This window comes from Falco peregrinus, chromosome 4 (genome assembly GCF_023634155.1).
Source record: "Falco peregrinus isolate bFalPer1 chromosome 4, bFalPer1.pri, whole genome shotgun sequence".
In the NCBI taxonomy this organism is placed as follows: Eukaryota; Metazoa; Chordata; class Aves; order Falconiformes; family Falconidae; genus Falco; species Falco peregrinus.
In genome coordinates, this window is record NC_073724.1 from 90,150,868 (window position 1) to 90,168,714 (window position 17,847).

General features: G+C 42.9%; 1 long non-coding RNA gene across 4 annotated transcripts in view; it reads right to left on the reverse strand.

Moving 5' to 3' along the window:
* Positions 1-1,660: 1,660 nt before the first annotated feature.
* Positions 1,661-17,847, reverse strand: part of LOC114011155 (uncharacterized) — a 30,036-nt gene continuing 13,849 nt past the window's right edge. For 2 of the 4 annotated variants that reach the window (XR_008746827.1, XR_008746829.1), the window contains one exon: positions 1,661-7,525. This is a non-coding gene — a long non-coding RNA (uncharacterized LOC114011155). Of the gene's footprint in view, positions 7,526-9,123; positions 13,430-17,742; positions 17,841-17,847 lie in introns of all 4 variants that reach the window. The other 2 variants (XR_008746830.1, XR_008746828.1) reach the window with 2 other exon arrangements.

Here is a 17,847-nt window from a genome sequence, read left to right on the forward strand (position 1 = left end):
TGGCAATTCTTGGAGCTTTTTGGGTCTTGAGTAAAAATTGGTCATTTATATCTACATTGGCACAGTACTGTCAGAATCCCAGATCCCGAGACTGATACTTGAAAGAGTTGAGCTTTGATCATCAGTATAGCTTATCGGGTCTGACCTATTCACAAATAATAGAATATGTTAGACTGGATTAGATAGATGAAGATATCCCAGAAAAAGGCATCACTTTTTAGAATACAAGAAAGATCTTCAATTCAGCAACAACCCCTCCTGCACTCATAAGAAATGTAGGTGTTGTTACTCTGACATTTACAGTATTTACAGTTCTTTCCGTTGCAGCTGGGTCCCTGAAAATCCTCTGCATCTTTCTTGGCTGTACACATCCACAGCTGTTTTGCTTGATGGCTGGCTGTGCTTCTTCAGACAGACAGAGGTCACTGCACAGCAACGAAAAGCCTTTTCTCATCTGTGACATTAGGTGCACCATTTCAGTTTACCTAGAACCTCTCCGGTGGGGAGGTGTGAGGGTGTCAGGCTACACTGCAACTAGTGCATTTTCAGGAAAAACAGGACTGGAATTGTAAAGATAAGATCTTTGAAGCACGGTGCTGCCCAAAGCTGCAGCCACATTTTAGACTTAGGTACATAAATATCCACGTGACTATAAGAACTATGGTAGAAAGGCCTACTCCTGTCTTGGGTCTGCTGCCATTCAGTGTTTCACTGATGTGCTGAATGCTGGGAAAGAGGGTGCATTCATTAAAGTTGCAGGCATTAGGTTGGGAAGGACCACAAGGGTATTGCAGATTGAGAACTTAATTAAAAAATTATTTTGACACATTGGACAAATGGCATGAAGAGTTAGAAGGTACTTGGACAAGGCCAGTAGGTCAGTGAGCAGTCAAATTTACTAAAGGAAAATCTTTCAAAGGCTTTTAAACACAAGGATGCAGTACAAGGCTCAGGCAAACTCTGAGCTGCACGCTGCTAGAAACTGAGATGGTGTATGGGGGAAGTACTGCCTCATTACTGGCCCTGGTCCTCTGCTCTTCCCTAGGCTTCTGCTGCTGGCAAATGCCAGGGGACACTGGGCTGATGCTGCACTCCATATGGCTGCTTTGATGTCATGCTTCTGACTGCAGAGCAGAAATGATCAGCTACAGGCACAGGTCAGAGAACTGCACAGCTGTTCTGCAGAAAAGATCTGGGGTACTGGCAGATCCAAAGCTGAACCAGAATCATAGAACCACAGAACCATTTAGGTTGGAAAGGACCTTTAAGATCATCAAGTCCAACTGTTAACCTAACACTGCCAAGTCCACCACTAAACCATGTCCCTAAGAACCACGTCTACACATCTTTTAAATACTTTCAGGGATGGTGACTCCACCACTTCCCTGGAAAGCCAGTTCCAATGCTTGAGTACCTTTTCAGTGAAGAATTTTTTCCTAATATTATCTGTCTTACCTGTTTTAAGAAAAGCCCACACCATATTGGAATATATAACTGGTGATGTTATGTGTAAGAAACTGCTGCTGTCTTAAAGATGTGAGGGGCTGAGCTCTGTTCAGTGCTGCATATACCTCCTGGAGCACTGACTCCAGCTTTAGCAATGCACTTTGAAAAAGGTATGGACTAATAGGCCAGGGTTCAGAAGAGCAGTGGGAATGAGTAGAAGGAATATGAGCTGGTTTATTTTGCTGCAAGAGAGTTTAAATTAGGCACTGGGAATGCTTTTCAGTGCTCTCAATAGAGAAGCAAGGAATAGACTGTCCACCTAGTTCACTGTCCCTGCAGGTTTTTGAGAATAGGCTAGAAACCTGCTTAGGTGAGATCAGAAAGTATGTTAGATCCACCATGAATGACACAGGTAACAGCTGACCCTGCCCTGCAACAGATGGACAGACTGCCTCTAGGTCCTTTTAGCCCTATTCTGTGTCACCCTGCAATTCTTAGATGAGCTATGTGCTGTCATTTACACGTGTTTAGACTGGTTACACAATTGGGATAAAAATAATATCCTCATAACCCTATTCAGAGTGGACAGGAGGGTTTGGAAGAGACATGTTGTAAGAGAAGAATGTGTTTGTTGTTCTGCATGGCAAGATAAGTCTGTGTGGAAATCACATATGTGCAGAGGGAGAAGCATTCAGGTTCTGCAGTGCCCAGCTTTAATCCTGGTACAAGTCCCTGCTTTAGTCCTCTTTAAAAACAATGTGGTACAGTTCTTTGACTCAGGTTTGAGATAGGCTGCAGAAAAGGCTCCTTCCATGCCAAACATAAGGGAAAGGTGAGCAGGGATTTAACTACTCTCGTGCTTGCCGGTACTCTGCTTAATCTGCAGGCAGTAAGCCTGGATCTCTCTGCAAAGAAATGGAAGATTTATAAATTCATCCACAAAAAAAAAAAATTGCGGGAATCAGCACAGGCCTGGACAGTTCAATTGCTTTGCAAAAATGACAGTGGAATTCATTGTATTTAACCTCCACAGAACAGACAGCTCACTGCCAGATCCCTTTGTTAAGTGAGCTGAATCTGACTTCTCACGGAGCAGCATGGCCTGCTCCTAAGGGAAGGGGAGCTGCGAGGGCTGGTGGTGGTGCGGGCAGTTGAATAGCTTTTTTCTAAGGCAAATTAGCCTCTGCCTAATTTTTCTCCCGAAGCCGTTGAGCTCAACTGTATCCTCAGCTAACTTAGCGATCCCCATCGAAAAGACTCAAGAAATCCGTGTTTGCGCTCCAGGTGTTAAGGCTTCCTACTTATTTGGGTGCTTGTGACATCCGGAGACGCCCCACTAGATGGCGGGACAGGAGCTGGTGGATGGCAAGCAGGGCTCTACTCACCTTGGTAGGAGGCCAGAGCTGTTTCCACTGGTGCTGGTGTCATTCCCGTATCACCCGGAAGGCCCCAGGACCAGCGCAAGACAGATGTGATCTTGGGCTTGTAACTGATACAACTTCTCTGGGCCCCTGGCCACTTGGATGCTGCACACAAATACCATTCTCTCCAGATGATCAGCATCCCCATGTGATCAGCTGGGGCCTATGGAGTTTTTAACCATTAAAGGGGCTAATCCTGCCATGATACACTCACTCAGCTGTTATTTTTCAAAATGACATTTGCTTCAGAAATGTTTTGAAGACTGAAATTGAATTCTTCCATTTTAATCCATTGCTGCATGCTTTTTAGTTCATTGTTATGTGGTGTGAGCTCTCGGTCTTGTCAACAGAGAAATAATCATCAGAGCATGCAGCTTGTTAATGATGTTATTCCTAAAATTCTGGCACTGGATTTGCCAGCAGGTAATAAATAAGGAACATGCTCAGTTATGTTTGTAAAGCAACCCTTGCTGCAGATGCCCCAGGAGAATGGCAGGAATAAAGATGGTGTTACAAGAGAATGGGAAGATCAACCTTTTGGTCTCCCAGTTGTGCAAAGCATCGCTTTAAAATACTGTAGAGGAAAGCAGGCAACAGGACTAAAAGACTGCATTTTGGAAAAGATCTTCCTAAATAGTAACCCACTAACCTGAATTCATAACACTTGTCAATTGCAAATACAAACCTGCTATTATTTTCAAAGATCCCAAGACAGATTTGTTATTTATTATTTTCTGATAAGGGTTTTGTGTCTACTGTATTCCCCCCCTTCTGTGAAAATCAAAAAGGGACCTGAGTGACAAAGGATTCAGAGGCTTAGGAGATATCACCCAGCTTCTGAGTGATTTTGAATTCCTCTGGTTTAAATTGTTTTATAAAGGTCTGTACCATAGAAGCCATTATGAAATGGGGAATTTTAACAGAAGGGTGGTAGAAGCAGCTCTTTGCAAATTGTCACCCACAAATGTGCTCTGAGGAAATATGGGCTGATCTTTTTATCTATCTGTGAGATCGCTGATAACCTTAGGCACTTTAAGATTAGGGTAGGAAAGGACCTTGAGAGGTCAATCATCCAGCCCTCTTTCATCAGGGGGATTAGTTAGACACACAACACTCTGGGGAGAAGTTTGCCTTGTTTTTCAGATCTCATGATGGAAATTTCCATCCTCTTCTGCAGAACAAACATTTACTGAAAAAGGGGCTGGGGGCTGGGTACTCCCATTCCCCTGTGAGTGTTGTAAATACAGGATGGATCAGAACCTGTATTAAAGTGGATTTAGGGGTCTGTCTGAAGCTCAGATCTTGATGGAGCTGAGTTGTCACATTCTACACGGACGCTTGGTTGCACAGTTTCCATAGTTATCCAAAAAAAATCTGTATTATTTGCCACTACTTTCACACAGGATGAACCAGGATGTTCCTCACTGTTTGGTTCCTTCACTGGGCCAGTGGGCACATGGAAGTCTATCTGCAGGGCCATGACACTGTAGGCAGAGAAGAGAAACAGAGGAACAGGCCCATCTCATGTATTTCTGCTAAGAAGTTTTACATATAAAAAGCAGTTTAGCTAATGAATACAAATCCGGGCAGAGTTGCCTGAAGCAATAATAGATACCTCTGTGAAAACAGAAAAACAATTCTCAGTGCTGATCAGAAGACTGAACTGCTAATGAAATTTTAAGAAAGAAATAGACAATAAAACCAGAAACATCCTTGCCATATGTATGTCTGCATACACACACAGAATAAATATATGTATACACACACATACACATTTTATATACAACTGCTGTATGCCCAAATGTCAAATGCCATGTGCAGTTCTGGCCTCCCAGTGTCAAAAGGGTATGATAAAAGTAGTAACAGTACCAAGAGGAGAGGCAAGGAGTGAAATACTAAACGTGGAATAGGACACACCAGCTTTAAAAAGAGATGTCTGGGGTGTTTGGTATGACAGCAGTCTTTGAAATTAACTGAGAAAGTTAAAAAAGGTTAATTATTTGCTGCCTCTCAGCATATAGAAGTATGGACACGTCAAGAAGACGATGAGGTGACCAGGTTTAGAAGACGCAAAAGAAGGGTCCTTTTAACATCCTTTTTATAGTTCTGTTGTGGAACTTAGTGCTCGAGGATGCTGTGGATGCCAAAAATTTAGATTATTGCAAAAGCAATTAGAGTCACGGAAAAAACACAGGAACGGCTATTAAGCATTTCTGGCTCAGGAAGAAGCCCTTCAGCCAAGGACTGTGGGAGGTTGGGCAATTTAACACTTAAATATTACCTTCCTCTGCATAGATTTGTAGGTTTTGTGGGAAAAAGGGTTTGGAAGAGATCTCCTGTATCCTTGAATCCCCTTTATTAATTTATCAGTCAAGTGCAGCCTCAGGGAGGGACATTTCTAGGCAGGAAGAGGGAGCAACTGGGTCTCGAGGAGGCTAGGAAATCATCTCTGGCTGTTTCTCTGACCTGAAATAACCCTTGGCGAGCTGTGGGGCCATGCTGAGGTGAGGGAGGACTGATACCCGCTTTGCCTCACTAGGTCCCAGCTATGCTGATTGCATTAGCTGCTGCCCTGAGGATTTCTCCTGGTCTGATTTTGCTGTCTCATAGTCCTGACTTGGTAGTGACATTTGAAAGAGCAAGTAAACCCCTCACACATGTCAGGTGGTTTAGCTTCCTTAATGTTTAATGACCGTGCCCAAATGCGCAGCCGAGGCGGTGTTGGGTATCCCTGGGTAAGCAAAGGATTACAGAGGTGCTGCGAGGTCAGTCTGCTTTGTTTCAGCTGTGCCAAGAGATAACATCCACCCTGCGCAGTCTTCTGGGCAGACACAGGCCCCCTCTGTCTATCTTATTTTGAGTAGTTCTGCAATGTGGTCTCATCCTGTATCCCTCTACCTATGGCTCACCAGGTATTAAATAACAGCAAATTTCCCACCTGGGACATCCTGAAATACCTGCACACCTCATCCTACAAACATTTACATGTGTGCAAGCAAGCCCAGTGTGTCAAGAGGTAGAAAAGACACATAGGCACATCCAAAGTTGAGCATACTTTTTTGCTGTTGTAATTGAAAACCGCTGTAGCCACAATGTGCACAATGCCTGTTAGGTTTGCTTTTGTGGTGTTTTTGTGTGTTTTTTTTTCCCTAAAAGGTTATGCTGTCCTTGGGTTTTGAAAAGCTCAACAGTGTGGGTGGGAGCACAGTATGCACCTGGGAGGCAACAAAGAAATTCCTATGTGCCAAAACTGGTCCTTACAGCCTCTCTTGTCTGCAACGGCAGTCAGCGCATAACCCTCCTGTCTCAGATTCTCCATGCACGAAATGAGGCTAGTAATGTTTATCCACCTACTGTGAGGGTTGATAGAACAAATCATTATCACTCTACGGGGACAGGAAACCAGGAAGAAATCCCATTGAAATAATTAATATATACAGGAGCAAGTGAATGTGGAGCAAAGAAGGAGGCTCGGGGGCGTATGCTCTTCTAGCACAAAGCAAATGATTCTCCACTGAGAACAGCATGAATATGGAAACCACGCAACAGATGCACTGTGCTGTACATCAAATGTATGTAAATTATTCTGCTTGTCTTTTTGGTGCATTTCCTCATCATTCATGAACAGTTTTGTGCTAAACATCTGAGAGAGGAGCTGAGGAGCTGGTTTTGGTTACAGTGGCTGTTGCAGACACACGGTGAGAGCACGCAGGGTACGCTGTGCTGGTGCTGCCCAGAGCTGCAGTCGGCCCCTAAGTAGCAGGATAGAAATTGGCCTCTTCTTTCAAACTGCTCTGTGGCAAGGCAAAGGCAGTGAGCCCCAGCCAGGCACTTAAGAGCAATGCCACAGAAATGGGGACAGTTTTTCTTTCTATTAATCTGAGTTTATTATCCACTCCTTTGGATTTCTGCTGGTGGCCAGTGCTATTTAAAGACTTGGCTTTTATCCAAAGCCCACGCACGCACGCTTCATATAAGAAATACAGACAGAAAAGAAGCGAATTCTCCATTAGTTCATTGAACACTTCTGCTGCGGCTGAACACAAAAGGCACCATTTCAGTTTCTCCATGTAGTCCTGATTTACAAGCAAGCTGCTTCCCTGAGGGTCAGCCTTGCCAGAGGAACAATGTGCCCCCTTGTAGTGCAATGTGTCCCTGCTACTTGGAGTTTCACCTAGGCAGACAGAGGCTCAGGGCAGTGATTTTTACTTGCAATTCTTTTTTTTTTTTTTTTTTTTTTGAGGATTTCACATGGAAAGTGCAAACACAAAGGCTGAATCTTCTGATTGTTGTGATGCACTGAAAATGAAGGGCCATGAAAATTCTTCTTTATAATTTCCTTGATTTCTGATTATATTGTCCATTCCTGAAAACAGCCATGACGACTGGTAGATATATTGACCAAATGTTTTTATTCATTCATAGCTTCTCTTTTGATTTAATGCAGTTGTGATGAATTATTACGTGTTTCCATATATAAGGAAACAAAACTATGGAGGCAATGGATATTCAAGAAGGACAGTAAGAACCCAAGATCTTGCCATGATAAAAAATTTCAGTGCTGCTGATGCAGGAGTTTGGTCTTCAGAGAGCTACAGCATCTGTTTTGACAATGTGGCATTTGGCATGTGGCATCCCCAAGTTACACAATGTTAACCCTGAAAGAGAAGCATGAAAAAGGGCTGGATTTTGGACTAACAGCTGGAATGTCCCATGTTGTAGCCCTGCTGAACAGTATCGCTTTCTAGGGTGTTCAGGGCTAAGCCTGAAAATCTGTATTTAGGAATCAAAGTAATTTTCTTCTGATTCTCAGAGGAAGGTAGATGCTTCCTGTGGTGCTCAGTTCTTGCTCTTGGCACTCAGTTTGGGCTTCCATTTTTTGGTTTCAGTCCCTTTATTCATAACATGTAGCTGTGGGCAGAAACTCTGACCACACACAAGTATCCAAAGATTCACTACTAACAGCTCAAAAATGCAATGTATGGGATGAGATCCATTTAAAGCCTCAAGGAAGAAGGCTGAGTATTACAAACACATAAGAATTGCACCCCCTTGCTCAAGCCCAATTGCAGAGACATGAAGAGCTGCAGGCACTGTTCCAGCATCTTTTCACTATCAGTGCAATTTCAATTATATTCAGAATTTTGAAGTCCTTTATTTGCCCTTTCATACTGTTAATATGAAGGACCTACTAGCCTAAAAACTGTAACTAAGAACAGCTACGGATTTACCAGGAGGCACAAAGGGAAGAAAGACAGACTTGTGCTATCCCCCGATATTTCAACAATACTGTTATTATCCATATATCTATCTCAAAGAATTAAAAATGATATTGACGTGCATATAATGTTAACAACTGCTAGCTAATAAATATTTTTAAATGTGAAAAATACGAAAGCTACAGACTGCATCTACTGCACAAATGGACTTGCATATACAACTTATGAAGAATGTACTGACGATCAGATAATGTTAGCCTTTGAATGCAAATGTCCAGTAGAAATCTGAGAGGTAAAGACTGTTGAACATAGGTGTTCAAGTTTTGCCTGGTATGTGATACAGTAGTGATATTAAGATGACTGTAGTTGTTACATTTTTAAATCATGCAGTTTGCAAGCCCAGAGCTGTGATTTACAATGCAGTGTTTTATTTTCCATGCTCTGGCAAGTGACACCATGGCTTTATTCTGACTTGGTTCAAACACAAATTCTTATGTTAATAGTGTATAGTAAAAGGAAAGGAAGTCAAACAATGAAGATTTGCAAAATTTTAGGTACAATTCTTTTATGATTTCTCATTTGTTTTTCAATGCTTGCTGTTCAAGGAAATGCATTTAAGCATGCTTAAACTAAGAAAAAGGATGATCTGAATTATTACTGTGTATGAATGTAGTTGGCATGTTTTAGCTGATGGATCATCATTATTGCCACTGTTGTTATTAATTAACATGTTGAATGTCTTGAATGTATTAAGGCATAGTAAGTTTGTAATCCATAGACAAGGTTGATGTTAACAAACATTTGTGATTACAGTTGATATAAAATACAGCACTATACTACCAAGTCATGATGCATTTGCTACAGGATCTTATGCATTCTCTACAAATATATTTTGCACTACTCCTCCCAGTTTTCTTGTGATCACACATTCATTTTATAAGCACTGTATTTTTTTCTCTTTGTATTGCTTGCAGTAACTCAGGCATGAATCCATTAATGCAATTACAGAAGTGTAAAGCAGAAAGCAAAAGACTTACTTGGTAATACAGCAGCACAGAGTGACCCCACGGTAAGGTCATGCTGCTTGCCCTGGCTCCTGTCTGTGGTCAGGAGAGGTCTCTGGGAGCTGGTTTTGGAACCTGGCACAAACTTACTCCATCATGCGCTACTTGGGGAAAAGTTCAGACATTCAGATCTGGGCTCAAAACACAGGCAGCAAAAGCCGAGGTGCAGTTCTGGGAGAGGAAATTTATTACATATTTTTACCTGTCCCACACAGCTCCTGACTGCCCTTTTGACGGCACTTTTTAAAGTTCATGTTTGCAAGCACCTGTTCAAGTAGGAAGCAAGGTTGGGAGTGGGGTGGAGAGTATCTATATCTGGGTATGTGGTGTTCAGTGATGACAAACATTTCAGTCTATACTTGAGAGAAGGTTTTAAAATTGAGACATACCAGAGCCAAGATGGATCAATGTAGTAGTATGAATAAAACCAGCCAGTCTCTGTCATCAAAAATTTAAAGTGACTATTATTATGCCTTACCACCTTTGATTCCTCACCTCAATGGCCACAGTCAACTAGAATCAACAAAGCAAAGCCTATATGAGCTCAGAGCAATGTTTGAACATACATCTCTTGCATTTACAGTGCAATACTTAATGTCAGTGTCATGGTATGTCTTTAGGTTTAATGTACACTAAAGAGGATCATCTGCTCTATAAATTCAGCTGTACCTTTTCTAGAAGCACCAAGCACTAGTGCACGTGAAGTATTTTAACATTACCATGCACAGCCTAATATTTGAAGATGTGAGGTTAGACCTTCGGTTTAGGATCAGCAGTTGTTAGCACCCTGGCAAAAATCTGGGGGACGTATTTTGCTCTTGGTTTCATTCAAGACTTTTTGTCCCATTTTTGCCTCCAAAACTTATGCCCTGAGAGTTTTACAACATAATAATCGGCCTCTTACTACTGCCCTCTGAAATCAAAGCCCTGGCTTTCCAAGCAATTTCTCAGTACATTCCTCACAAGGCTAAGAGAGATCAGCTAAAACTTGGAGGCAAACCTAGATCCATTTAATGAGCCTATCATTCATTAACATTTACATTGCCATTTGTTTCAGTGCACTTGAAGCAAATAAAATAGGGGAAGTAAAGCAGAAAGACATCAATGTCAGTGAGAAGCTTTAGGGCCCGATACGATTGCTGCTAGTCAGCAAACAGCAAATACCTCCAAACCCGGCAAATGCACTCCAGGGTTGCTGAAACTGTTGGGAGATAGAGCACTGGATGGGAGGAAGAATGTTGTGGCCTGTCTGAACAATTGTTTTCCAGGGTGTATTTTGCAGTGGATTTAGAAGAATTAAGAAGAAAAAAAGCTCTTCAGCTGAGCTTTCTGGGTAAACTGACTTTGACCAAGAATGTTGTTTATGAAAATGCAAAAACGCTCTCACTGTTTCTAATGCAAAACAGAAAAAAAAAAATATCTGTGGCACAGGCAGAACAGCTTTGATTGTAAGATTCCCTATTCTGATTCGTCCTGCTACAAGAAGTGCTGCACTTGTGCCAGTGTGCCGAGTAGTCTGTTCCTAATGCTGTCTTCCTGCAACACATAAAGGAAGTTTTGAAGGTCTGGCTGCTGCTGCAGCTCTGTCTGGTATCACAGTTGGTAGAGAGTCACAGCACAGCACCTGGCTGCTGCAGAGGCTACACTGGCTTAAGTAAATTCTTAGAACCATTTCTGGGCAGGTATCCAGAAACCAGCTAAGTTTAGAGAGCTTTTCAGACACAACTAATCTGATACTTGACACCCTTGAATTTAGGTGTGTTAACATTTATATCGAAAAGACCGGCACAGCTATGTGTTAACATGGTCAGATAAGATGGCAGCTTGGTTTGGGAGCTATATCCTTCTGCAGTGGTGATGCAGTCTGTTAAACTAAGACCTTTTTTGCTGATTAGAGACTTGCTGAGCTAATTGAATGAGCTCTGTTCAAATAAACCAGATGGAGCTGCAGGAGTCTGCACACGGCTGTGATTTTTCCCCACCTAATCTTTAACCACACCATTTAAATGCCTCTACAATGTGCCACATAGCACGGAGGGAGTAAGATCATCTATATTTTACACTTCATTGCTCACTCTCTGCACCTCTCCCATTCCTTTCAGATGCTGTACACCTATTGATCAAAAGCCATCTTCTGGGGTTCCCCTGCTTCTGGAACTGCTGCTATACTCCAAGGTTTTAGAAACACAGAGCACCCTATTTATAATCTCCAAAATCAGTGTTACAACGGAGTCTGCAGTGACAATCAACATCAGAAAAACTGCTACCATCTGCATATTACTGAGAAGCATTTGAAAAAAAGTTCTGTAGCCTCTAAAATGACCACATTTTCATCCAAATGTGTTTACATCCATTATAGAAGCCTTTCAGGTAGGGACTGTAGTTTAAGATATAAAAATAGTAAGAACAGTGGATGTATGTGTTTTGGAACCGTACGAAATCCAGGTTGTGTCAGAACTACAAGAGCTGGGCTAGTTTCCCATAAAATTTATAGATATTACAAACCCCTAAAGTTTAACTCCATCCAGGGGGAATTATATAATCTTTCCTAAGTCCTGGTCTCCAAGCAGCCTGAAGAATGGCCATGCTGGACTCTCCTAAGGTGTGACTGCATAGTGCTGTGGCCTTCTAAGGTCCCTTAAGACCTCCTCCAGGAAATTCAACTCAACCTTCAGCCACTTTCCTTGGAACATTTTGGCTCTCAGACTGCTGAAGTTGTCAGAAGTAGCTTTCACCAGTAGCACTTTCCTCTGGAACAAGCTACCTAAATACCTTAATCCTCATGTCAGCTATTACAGAACTGGCAGACCATCTGTTTTCAAAAAAGCACTTATTCTTTTCACTTACAAAAAAAAAAAGCTTGTCATTTCATACAGTCTAGCACCAGTAAAAGCTTCTGTACAATTTATACATGCCTGTTTTCCTCATGTCTCTTGTCTCAGCCCCCATTTGCACTCTCTTCTCTTGTTCATCTATGTCACTCTTAATTGCTTTTTTGTCTCTCTTCTCCCTGTCTTCTCATTTAAAATGAAAAGCAATGAAATTTTTAGACTGGTTCTTTGATTCTACAGGACTGGATTCCCCATGGCCTTAGAGCTGAAACAAGGCCAACCCATCTCCTGCATGAATTAGGCTCTGCATTTTTAGCTTACTCTGGAAGTCCACCCGAAGTCCTTAGATGAGGTTTTATACATGGTCCATCTGGCAGCCTGCAAGCTGCAAGGTGGCTCTGCCTTGTTTGCAGTCTCTGCTCTCCGACCTTGAAGAAGGTCCAAAGAAGTTGTTAGTGCACTATGTGAAGTCTGGTGGTTAACACCACATCATGCTCATACTGCAAGCCAGACAGGAGGCCAGGGGTATTAGGATGTGTTGTTAAAGGCAGTATGCATACTGCAACCCCTAAAAAACTTTTTGCTGTGCCAGGTACTTGTGGCTAAATCCTGTGAGATGTTGAGTCATTCTAATATTCGATGCTTCCGAAAAGGCTGAACCCATTGCAAGCCATGCACTCCTGCTGCTACTGTTACATTGGTGCTGGTGCCAGTGTGAAGCCAGGTCAGTTCCATCAGCTGGTAAAAGCCTGGGTTTTGTATGTGTGCGTTCCATAAATGTAGTGAGTTGAACCTGCTCGCAAGTCAGATGAGAGCTATCACCAGTGTAAGCAACGGGCCACAGCTGTGTCTGGGAATGGGAGGGGGATGTGGGAAGGTAAGGGAATCGTGTTGGCAATGAGCTGCTACATCAGTGCTGCCATGTTGTAGAATACCCTTGTTGCAGCTGTGAGGCACACCACTGCGCTCACTGGTGCTGCCACCCAAGGTATGAGCGAGTCCAAAAGCTGGCATCTGCTGAAGCCTGCATAGGGAAGGATGACTATGGAAAATGGAGGGAGGTGATTGAACATGTCAGCTGTCACATTTTCCCAGAAGCCCAGGGTGTCTATCACTGCAGTCTGTGCCGTTCAGCCCCTGGAAGACCACTGCTTTCCCACTCTGTCGGGCTTTGAAACCATAAGCCAGTGGAAATGTGAGCTCCTACTTGTGGCTGCTGCTTTGCAGCATCGGCAAGGAATCCCACTGCACACTAAAGTTCCTGAGCGACTTGTCCAAGGTGTGTTTTTTGCGACAGATGACTACCATAAGGACAAAATCCTACAGCTGTTCCCCTGTGCTGTGCAGGATAACCTGCCTTGCTCAAGGTTGACAATAATCAGCTCATCTTGGCCAAACACAGTGTTATTTCTGGGACCCTGGTGTTGTCGCGCTGTGAATCAGCAGGCCTGCAAAGCAAGAAAGTGCTTCAGAAAGCATCCTGTCTCTTCAAAACCTTCTGATTTCAAAAAAATTGTGATGGTACTTAAATGCTTCATTTTACAAAATTTTGTAAAGTACATTTTTCAATTCAAAAAGAAGGAAATGGTATTCAAATGGTGATAGGAAAAGCTGGGTTACCCAAAGCCAGACCGTGGTAAACAGAAGAAAAGCTGGATTATTTCAGTAATGATTTAATACAAAGTATTCTATAGACAATATGGACAAATGATCAAAACTTGGGAATCAGGAAAGAGAATAGTCAGGCTCCTTTAAAAAGTAACAGCACTGAAATTTTGAAATTTTCCCCACATAGGCAGTCCTGTCTTTTGATCGACTTAAATCCTGTACTGTTAAGGGCATGGCTTTGGGGTCACCTGCTACCACATCTCACTGTCTGTTATCTTGTGTAAGTCATATTTCTGTTACCGCAGACCTACTTCAACTGCAACTCTTCTTTCACAGGATAGGCAAGTACAAATACGTACTGCCCTCAGCACATGCTTCCTCCTCCTTGGGTATAGAGTACTGCCAAGTAAGGGGTGTACTTAAAGTGGTAGAAAACATACTGTGTGGTAGAAAACATACTGTATGTACCGTGCTCTTTGGTGTTACACCAGCCTCTCTGTCTGTTCAACATTGAATCATCTCCTCTTTTGGAAAAGGTTAGGCCATATCTTATACCACGTGCTGCCTGGTTTTTAGTACAGCATACAAACATGTTTGCTTTTCTTTGTGTTGCTTCTACTAGCACCCAAATTGGCATAGTTTCTTCCAGCTGCTGCTTGTTTAGCTGCTGTGCCATGTTGGCCAAAAGCCTCTGTGAAGCAATTATGACTGATCTTTATTTGGCAAGCAGTCAGAGGACAACAATCTGCTTCCCAGATCACCTGTTGAGATTGGAAAATACTGTATAGCAGTGAAAAGCCTTCTGTAGCACCTTCCTACCTGAGAATCTTTAAGAGCTTTTCATTTGCTTATTCAAACAACATCAAATCCAACACCGTGACATACATAGGAGTTATTATCTTTGTCGGGAGTCTCAGAAATGAAATGAAATCAATTTTCCAGGACCTGCTGGAAGATTGCAACACTTTCAGAAAATTTTGTCTGGATTGCAGGTTTACACTTACTAGAATTGCCTTGCTGGGAACTCATGTTGTGTGAATTTCTGGTCCACTCAAAGCTCGGAACTATTCTCAGTTCCTTCACCCCCTCAAAGCCCGGAACTGTCCTCTGTTCCTTCACCTTTACAGGTTAAAACCAAATAACACTGTCATTTTTTATCCCAAAACTAGCATACGATAAAGACCTTTAGCTCTTGCCAGTGCCGGAGTCCACTTCAGATTATAAAAAATTACTAACAACAAGGCCACAAAATAACATTTGCTGTTATTCCTGCTTTCATTTTCCTTTCTTCTTGAGCTCTGCACATCAGAGTCTGTTATTAAGTTAGAAACCGCAAGACGTGTTGTCGTTGTGTGCCTATATGACATACACTAGAAGCTGGAGCAAGAAATATCCCCAGTCAGTCTCATCTAGCACTGTTCATACCACTAGAAAGTCTGTTCTAATGTCTATTACAAGTAGTGGAGAACAGATAATTCCTTTCCTCTGTATGGCCACCTTTTAGTCTTGAAGACTATGTTATCCTTAACCTTTTTTTAAATAAACAAATCTACTTCTTTCAATCTTTCCTTGCAGCTCATCTTCTGTATCCCTAGCCTTTGTCTTGTAGCTCCTCTCTACAGCCCTCCTGAAATGCACACCATGGAGCTGGACGTGGTGCTCCAGCTGAGGCTTCGCCCCTGGCAAACACAATGGAAGGACTATTATATTTTTACACACCAATAACAGTGATGAGTGTTTATTTTTTTCCAATGAAGTCATCTGCTGTATGACTGAGCATCAGATTAACTCCTTCTCAGACAGAAAGTCCAAACCCTGAAGACGAGAAGGCTGTGCCAGGGCAGGGAGTAGTTGACTCCCATGTGCCAGACTTGCTTTCATCATGCAGTCAAAGGGACATGAACAATTAAAATGAAGTATGCGACTAATAATTATGGAAGTTTCCAAGGGACAAAGGAAACTCTCCAGTGGTTACAACTAGTGACAAAATGACAAGGCAGTTTGAATAATGCCCATAACCATCTGGGTCACTTCACTAGCCATTCATTTAAGCAGTAGGACACTATACAAAACTGCCTCCACCACTGCAGAGACCAGAAAAGAAACGATTTTCCATTGTAAGTAGCAGTGAAAACAGTGAAACAACCATCAATGCACAAAAAGCAGGGCTCCCTGGTACAATTGTTTGAGGGTGGCCTGCTTTTGTTTAAAAAAGAATCATAAAAAATATGTGTGAGGAAACTCCAGAGCAGTAAGGTCAGGGAACTAATTAGTTAAACCTTAGTCCTTCACAGCCCAGCAGGAAAGAACTGGCTTTTGGACAAAACTGTTGAAAGACTGTGTAACCAGTAGCACACCAGTAGCACATGGATGGCTCAGAGACATGTGAAAAGATGCTGAGCACTAAAGTCAACTGCTGATATGGCACTGATGTCAGGCTCAAGGCAGCTTGCCAAGCATAGTCTGTTGACTGTTGATAAAAGCCTTATTATCTCATAGTATGAATTGGCTTGAGAATACAAGAAAAGAGGTTACTCAGAAGACCCATCCAGAAGTCACTAAAAGTAAAGAGAAGTTAGCCTGAATTCCCCTGTATTCAGAAGTATGTGGTTGAGTACTAACAGGTACTTTAGAAACATTATCAGGTGCAAGCTGTAATGAGCAAGCAGGAACCGGTTTGCATCAGAGATAATGAAAACCAGCTGCCTGCTGAAGGAACTGGCCAAACTCCAGGAACAACTTCAGGTCAAACTGGAACTAAAGTCCTCCTTAAAAGGGGACAGAAATTTGGGAAGCTGGGAAACAGAAGTGGCTGTCCTGCAAAATCATTCTGCATTAGAGCCAGTTCAAATGATCTCTGTGCAAAAAGAAAGGATCTGTTCAAAGTTTACCTCAAATAAGATCATCTCAATTGTAGATATAAAACTTGGAAAGTACTAGACAGTTACTAGGAGTTTCAGGATGGGGTCTGAACATGAGTACCAATTCTGAGGTGTGAGTTTGCACCTGCCTTTGGAGAGGCCCATATGCACAGACAACTTTGCAACACTGCAATTGGAGCATGGGCTCTGTGGGCTGCCCATGCTGTAGCAATCGAAGTCTAAAATTTCTGGGAGGTCTGTGATGGACTTGGATGGTTGTAGAGAACTATTTTCTTTGTATGAAGCATTTTCAGCACACTGGGACCCAAGCTTTAAATCCCTTTTGTTTGAGACATTCATGTACGGCTACAGCCAGCTTCTTAGCAAAAGCTGAACAGGCATCATTCCCCTTCTCCACCAGCCATTAAGCTTAAAAGTTTCTCAGCTGCCAACTTTGCCCTGAGATTAGCGAGGGGAGCAATACCACAGGGTGTTTTGACCTTTCAAGGGTAAGGTATGACCACCCACATGCCACAAGGCAGCAGAGTGACAGCAGCACTGGAGTTGCACCACAGGGGTAGATCCTACAAGCAAGTCTGGCAGCTCTTCAGTCAGAAAGGGAAAGCACTGAGGTGCCAAAACAGGCTGCCTTTAGGGGCAGAGAAAGAGCTAGTTTCAACTATTTCACAGTGATTCCTCCACTCTGAGCCAAGAGAACAGAGTAGTTCTGGGTCTTGTCCAGTCTTCGTGGACTGGTCACCGCCACCAGTACAGCAGCTGGGACCAGCCCTTTTGGATAGCCCCTGCGTTCCTCCTCTAGCCAGGCAGTGTCATGGTGGCCACAGCTGATGTCCCATACACAGCGCACAGTGATCCTTCTGGAAGAGGATCAGATACACATTCACAAAGCAATGCAAAGCTTACATCCTGAGGGCGTAATTTCAGTGTTGATAATGCAAAGAAACACATGGAATTGCACAAAGCTCAAAAGAAAAAAAAAATCACCAATGGAAGTGTTTTATCCAAAATTTTCAACGGGGTATTTTAAAGAGCAAAGTAGCTATTTAAAACCACGCTGCCCTTTCCTGTTCCCCCACTGAGCGGTAACCCAGGGCTGCTGTAGCACTTTGAGGAAGCTTGACCCCAGGGTGCTGTGGTGTCACCAGGGAGCACAGGCCACACGGCTGCAAACCGAGCGCCAAACCCCTGTCGTTACAGTTAACGAAGGGGAAAAACCCTGAGGGGTGAGCGACCTGTTCATTAACCGAGGGGCACTGAAACACCTCATGTACCTGTTCCAGTCTCCTGGAGTGGCACTGCTACTGGAAAATACCACCCTGCCCCGCCAGCCACGAGTCCACCAAGGCCAGCATCAAAGGCAGACTCCTGACTGGAAA